General features: G+C 42.0%; 1 non-coding gene across 1 annotated transcript; it reads left to right on the forward strand.

The window, feature by feature from the left end:
* The first annotated feature begins 5,151 nt into the window (after positions 1–5,151).
* On the forward strand, positions 5,152–5,238 carry trnay-gua (transfer RNA tyrosine (anticodon GUA)). Its single transcript is given in 2 exon segments — positions 5,152–5,188; positions 5,203–5,238. It is a non-coding gene; the product is annotated as a tRNA-Tyr (tRNA).
* Positions 5,239–5,647: the final 409 nt, after the last annotated feature.

Below are 5,647 nucleotides of genomic sequence, written 5' to 3' on the forward strand. Positions count from 1 at the left end.
TCTGCGTGACAACTACCCAGAGGCAGAAGTTGTAAAGGGGAGAAGGAAGGGTAACTTCTTGAGGATGGTTCAGGGGTACTTGATTATTTTATGTTATTTTGGTCAATGAAAACTTGGTCAGGGCATTTCCTTTTTTTTTCTTTCCCAAACGTCTACACTTCCTTTCTAATTTATTGGACTGTAAAGTGTGCAATTTGCTAATGACCACCTCGCCCACAAGGAACATTTTAGTAGTTCAGTCAGACTATAATAACGACAAAATGAGCCAATGGATATAAAAAGGACAGAGCGCTTAATACTGTGGCATATCAGTGGAATATCAGTGCTGTTACAGCCCTTCTCACAGAAGAGGAATGAGTCAGGGAGGCAGTTGCAAGGGTGCAGTTGGGGTGGAGGGAGGGGAGCTGGAAGAGCTTCATGCAGAGTTGTGGGCAACCAGGGAGTGCTTATACGTTGGAAAGCAGAAGTGGGGCAGCAAGGTGTCGCGGTGTTTAGCGATTGTGCGATTTCTACCTTACAGCACTGGAGCCCTGGGTTCAGTTCCTGGGGTGCTGTCTGCACAGAGTTTATATGTTCATCCTGTGTTCATGTGGATTTCTTCCGGGTGCTCCAGTTTTCTCCCACAATCCAATGCTGGTAGATTAATTGGCTCCTGGGGAAACTGGCCCTGGTGTGAGTGTCTGCGTGTCTGTGTGTGTGCACGGCGATGGACGGGCGTCCTGTCCAGGGTGTACACCTCTCGCAGGGATAGGGTCCCCTCAGGCCTGAAATGGATAAAGGGCTTAGAAAACGGTTAGATGGAGCGGAAATGTGAGATCATTTTCTGTTAAATAATAATAGAAGTTCTGTTCTGTTTTCTGAACACCATGCACAGTACATGCCTTGAAATTCAGATTTACAAACAGATATGTTTTTTTTAAAGGGGACATGTATGTGCTGATAAACCTGCATCCTCAGAGTGCTGGTGCAGTTCTTCAGGTCGGGGGGGGTTTGTGGAAACGGAAGGAATGAAAACGGGGGAGGCACATACTTTAAACATGACCTGAAAACAGACCGCTTGAGGGGGAATTATTATTGCAGAAATGGTCGTCAAGACGTTTCGGTATCATGCCAGGTGTCTGAAGACTTAAAGAAGGTGCACATCTGCTTGCTGAAGGAAGACGTCACACTGGCTATACAGACAGAATCACAGTTTACAATCAGCCTCTTCCTTCCTCTCTTGTATGTTACGCCTTATGAGCAGTGTATTAAATTTCCACAATGTATGTGCCTTTTCAGCAGTGTGCATCCCTAGAGTATATGACTGAGTGTGTGTGCATGTCTTTGTGAGCATGGCTATGAATATTGCTGTGTTGTGAGTTTTATTTTTTACCAAATTGCATGTTTTCATTGCAATGCAATTGTAGTTTTACACACTATTTGTGAGTAAAACTTCTGAACTTTGGAAATGAATTTTGCCGGTGTCATTAGAATATATTTTCCCAGTGATAGTCTTGGTCCATAGAAAGGAGCTGAAAATGAGAAAAGCCTTATTTCTCAATCTTTCAAACTTTATTAAGGCAGATATGCCTTACAAGCATGTACGTTTGAGTAACCTTAATGAGTTTCATCACCTGGTGGTAAAACTGCTTTTATGGAAGAATAGACATTTTTCTTCTTCAAATTATTTTTTATGTCTTTTTAAGAGAGCAAGCAGTTCAGTACCAGGGAGATCTGAAAAAAAAGAATCAAGGTTTTTAGTAACAAATATGCAGCTGGGATTGCTGTCATTGATTTAACAGAAAAGTAGTCCTGTTTCTCTTTCTGTTCCTTCTGCAATGCATATATTTACATTTGGCTAAGTGGGGGAAAAAAAGGAACTCTTCAATGGAGACTGCAGGTTGACAAATACAAGTGTGAATCCTTATCTGAGTGGGTGACTGAGCCACCTCCTAACAGCTAATAATATCCCACTGTGCAGTGACAAACAATAAAGAAAGCACTTGTTATAATTGTGGTCAATTACAGCGTAGTGTCAGGGAGACAGGCTGAAGCAGTGCACACAGTATGCTCCCATCAGGTTCCTTAGCCCTGCTCCATTGAACACTAATCTACTGAAGGACTCACTGGAGGAGCCGTGCAGGTCTCATGGGACACGGAGGGGGGTGTAGGGAGATGAAGAACAGACAGGGTCAAAGCTGATATGTGACCAGATACTGGAGACAGACACCTCCCAGGGAGAGGTAAAACCTACCCTTTCCTCAAGACTCATTTCAGGCAAGAGAGTAAGGCTTGTATGTAGAAAATTATATAGGTATCCGTTTGGCCCAAAGACTGATCCTCTCTATGCAAATGAGCTAACATGAGTATTGATTTTACTCTGTGTCTCAAGAGTGCCATGCGCCGCGATATGGGGCTCAGAAGAGACGCTGTCCCTTTCCCAGCTTCCTCCTTCAGTCCTGCGACATGCTCGGCTCACAGTCTCCTGTCCTGGAGCAGTGGACCTTCTCGCAGTGCAAGGTTCTCCCTGGAACCTCAAACGGCAAGGAACCCCCAAATAAGGGAAAGCAGGAGTTCTGGCCAGCTGCCCTGGCTCAGGTCACACCACGCCTGGGGTCCCCTCTACCGCCTGGCCACTCTTTTTTACTGTATTCTCACAGGTGACAGGCATCGCTTCAAACTGCGTGTCACCTGATTTACCCTCGGCAACACATCACTCCTTGATGAGTCCTTGATGCACTTCACACTACAAAAGCACTTGAACACGGGTCACAAGTGACTATGGCAATTGTGAGGTCAACTAGGAGGACCTTCCTTCTTGTGCTGCAGCACAGTTCTTTTGTTCCTGCAGCCTGGGGACTTTGGGTGGATGTATAAGCAGTGCATACTGTGCTTGGTTTGGAACATCGGACAGCTCTGCAGCACTAACTGTCTGTTGTCTAAATGGGCTCTGCCTTGTTTTAACACTGGGATTCATCTGCCGTGAATAAACGCTCCCACCTGTCTGAAAGGCCGGCTAGCCCTGTTCCCAGGGGTGGCCTCTTTACAGACAAGTTCGGCTGTAAACAGCTTGTTCAGGCCGTCGCAGGTTTAGTGCTGCCGCAGCTGGAATGCAGCTTGGGGACACACCGCCTGTTCCCCGAGAGCAGGAAAAAGCGCTTCGTGCGGAGGATGCAGTTTTTTTTGTGGAACATTACTCCAAAAAAAGAAATCGTCTCTATGCATCGTGAAAAAGAAAGCAGAATGTAAACTGCGAAAGCTGACCTTATGCCTTTGCAATCTGAAAATGAGTTACTACCTTATTCCCATGGTTTACCAGAAAGACTCTTTCTGAGCAAAAACATCTTCGAGAAGTAAAGTCCAAATCAATAATTTCATGACAGAATATTTTACTGTGCATTATTAGTAAGTTGCAGACATACAACTTTAGCAGCACTTAAAGGCTTCTTGCAGGCCAAAGCATTTTATGCATTTTGCAAGTATTTAATTAAACGCTCACTTTAACTACAGCTTGTCAGATATTGGATTACAGTTGGCACAAAATAATTGAAAACCAGATAGCTTCTCTAGAGAGCTTGGTCCAGTACAGCAGGATAAGGGGACTAATACACTAGCACTCATTTTCCAGTTCTTTACCTCTGTATGAAATCTACCCCATGAAAATTGGGAATAGTCCAGTTTGCCCCCCTGTTTCATAGTATCCTGCATCGCAAAATTGCCACTTTAGTGTGTCATTTATCAGTGGAATTTCAGGAGGAGCCTGGTACTCAACTTCTTTTCCAAACTGCAGATCAGCTCTGCTGTCACTATTAGCATCATCCATTTCCATCAAATACTTGCAATCTTCATAAGAAGTATATTCATACTTAAGGGCACAGAACTTTCTCAGTATGGGTTTTGTATAACCTGAGTGGGGATTTCATTTACAAGTGATTTAAAGATGCTGATACTCCTTTTCTGTCAGAGTGGTTGGTCTAATGTCTGTTTTTTTTTTAAATCAAGAAACTTTTGAACAGAGTTAGCTACTCACTTTTAGATAAATTAAACAAATAGTTACATGTATGTATGTTACAAGTTACATGTACTGTATGTCTGCAACTAGTATTCACGATTCAACAGCAAACGTCAATATTCTAGGATTCTTGTAAAGAATCATACTCCCCTCAAACAAAACAAAAATCAGTGAAACACCTTCCTTTTTTTCAACCATCATGAGATCACTTCCTCTATAATTAATAAAGTCTCCGGTACATAGTTGCACTTGAAAACATTTTTACTCGTTTCTTAAAAATGCAGGCAATGATCATTAAGCATTCTATACTATACTAACCCCAATGTTATTTGTTAATGTCTGAGTAATGATTTAATGCCAATATCAATTTAGGCAATCTCCAAAAATGAATCTGAATTATTCCACCAGATAGTGATCACATTATTTCTGTTTTGAATCAATAAGAAACCTAAAATTAAGTAGGTATCGTGTGGCGAAAATTCGTTTCTATGCATTGCAGTCCAATAAGGCTGTCTCAGAGTGAAATTCTTGATTGCTGTAGCAGATTGGCTGGGCAGAAGCCCTGGTTTTGGTGAAATCGCATTAGGCAGAAAATTGTCGAAATGTAAATGGTGTCTCAGTCATAATTGATGAGAGACAGAAAGGCATGTTTGTTGTTTTATTGAAACCTCTACCTAATTGCATTGCTTAAGACTACATTTGCTTTATTCAAAGCGAAAGATTGGGAAGCCACTGTTTCAGATCTGGACAGATCATACAAGGACAAATTAGATATGCTATTATTACCCAGTAATTATACATATTACAAAGAAAAATGCACCTCTTCTAGTGATGAATGTGCACATCACTGCAGTATAAATATATTTATTCAGCATTACATACTGAATAGATTATTCTATGGTGGTAAGATGTTCTGTCCTTATAGTGGAAATGCGATACAGGCTGTGGTGTCTTGAGTTAATAAATTGCAGATCACCAGGTTTTATCATGAATTAAAAGCAAGGGTGATTTTTATTCTGCTTAACTTGAGATGTGCATGTTAGGTTTTTTCCTAGGCATAGCTAATCTTTTCCTAAAGACGCTTGTCCCATTCGGCACTCACGTGATCTAGGGAAGGCTGTCCGGTCCCAGATATGGATGCAGGAGAACCATGTCTCCTGCCTTCGATAGCTCAGTTGGTAGAGCAGGGGACTGTAGCGCTTATATCAGGCATCCTTAGGTCGCTGGTTCGAATCCGGCTCGAAGGAGGGATTTCTTTCATCAGTTTCACTACGGCATTAATAAGGTATTATCTATCTATCTACTGCTTTTATTTTACCAAAGAATTCCCAGAGAGTGGCATTCTTGCTTTTGTATTCCCAAAAGGACTAACTTTGTTACATCCAGCTATTGTTGGTGTAGAACAATGTAAAATAAAACCCCGTACAGAACTTTCTTTTCAAAACATTCCTTTGATTTCCTGATTGCCTGAAGACATGGGTAATTTATTTTCTTAAAAAAACATGAACCAAACACAGGGAGATCGGCAGAGTGCCACAGAAAGAAAATTGAAATAAACTGCAACACAGAAGGCCTGCACAGCACAGCCAAAAGGGCAAAGCGTTTGGACTGGACCCAATTGCTAATCTCAAAACCCAGCTTTTCCACTGAAAAGAC

This window comes from Lepisosteus oculatus, chromosome 16, assembly GCF_040954835.1.
Source record: "Lepisosteus oculatus isolate fLepOcu1 chromosome 16, fLepOcu1.hap2, whole genome shotgun sequence".
Lineage (NCBI taxonomy): Eukaryota > Metazoa > Chordata > Actinopteri > Semionotiformes > Lepisosteidae > Lepisosteus > Lepisosteus oculatus.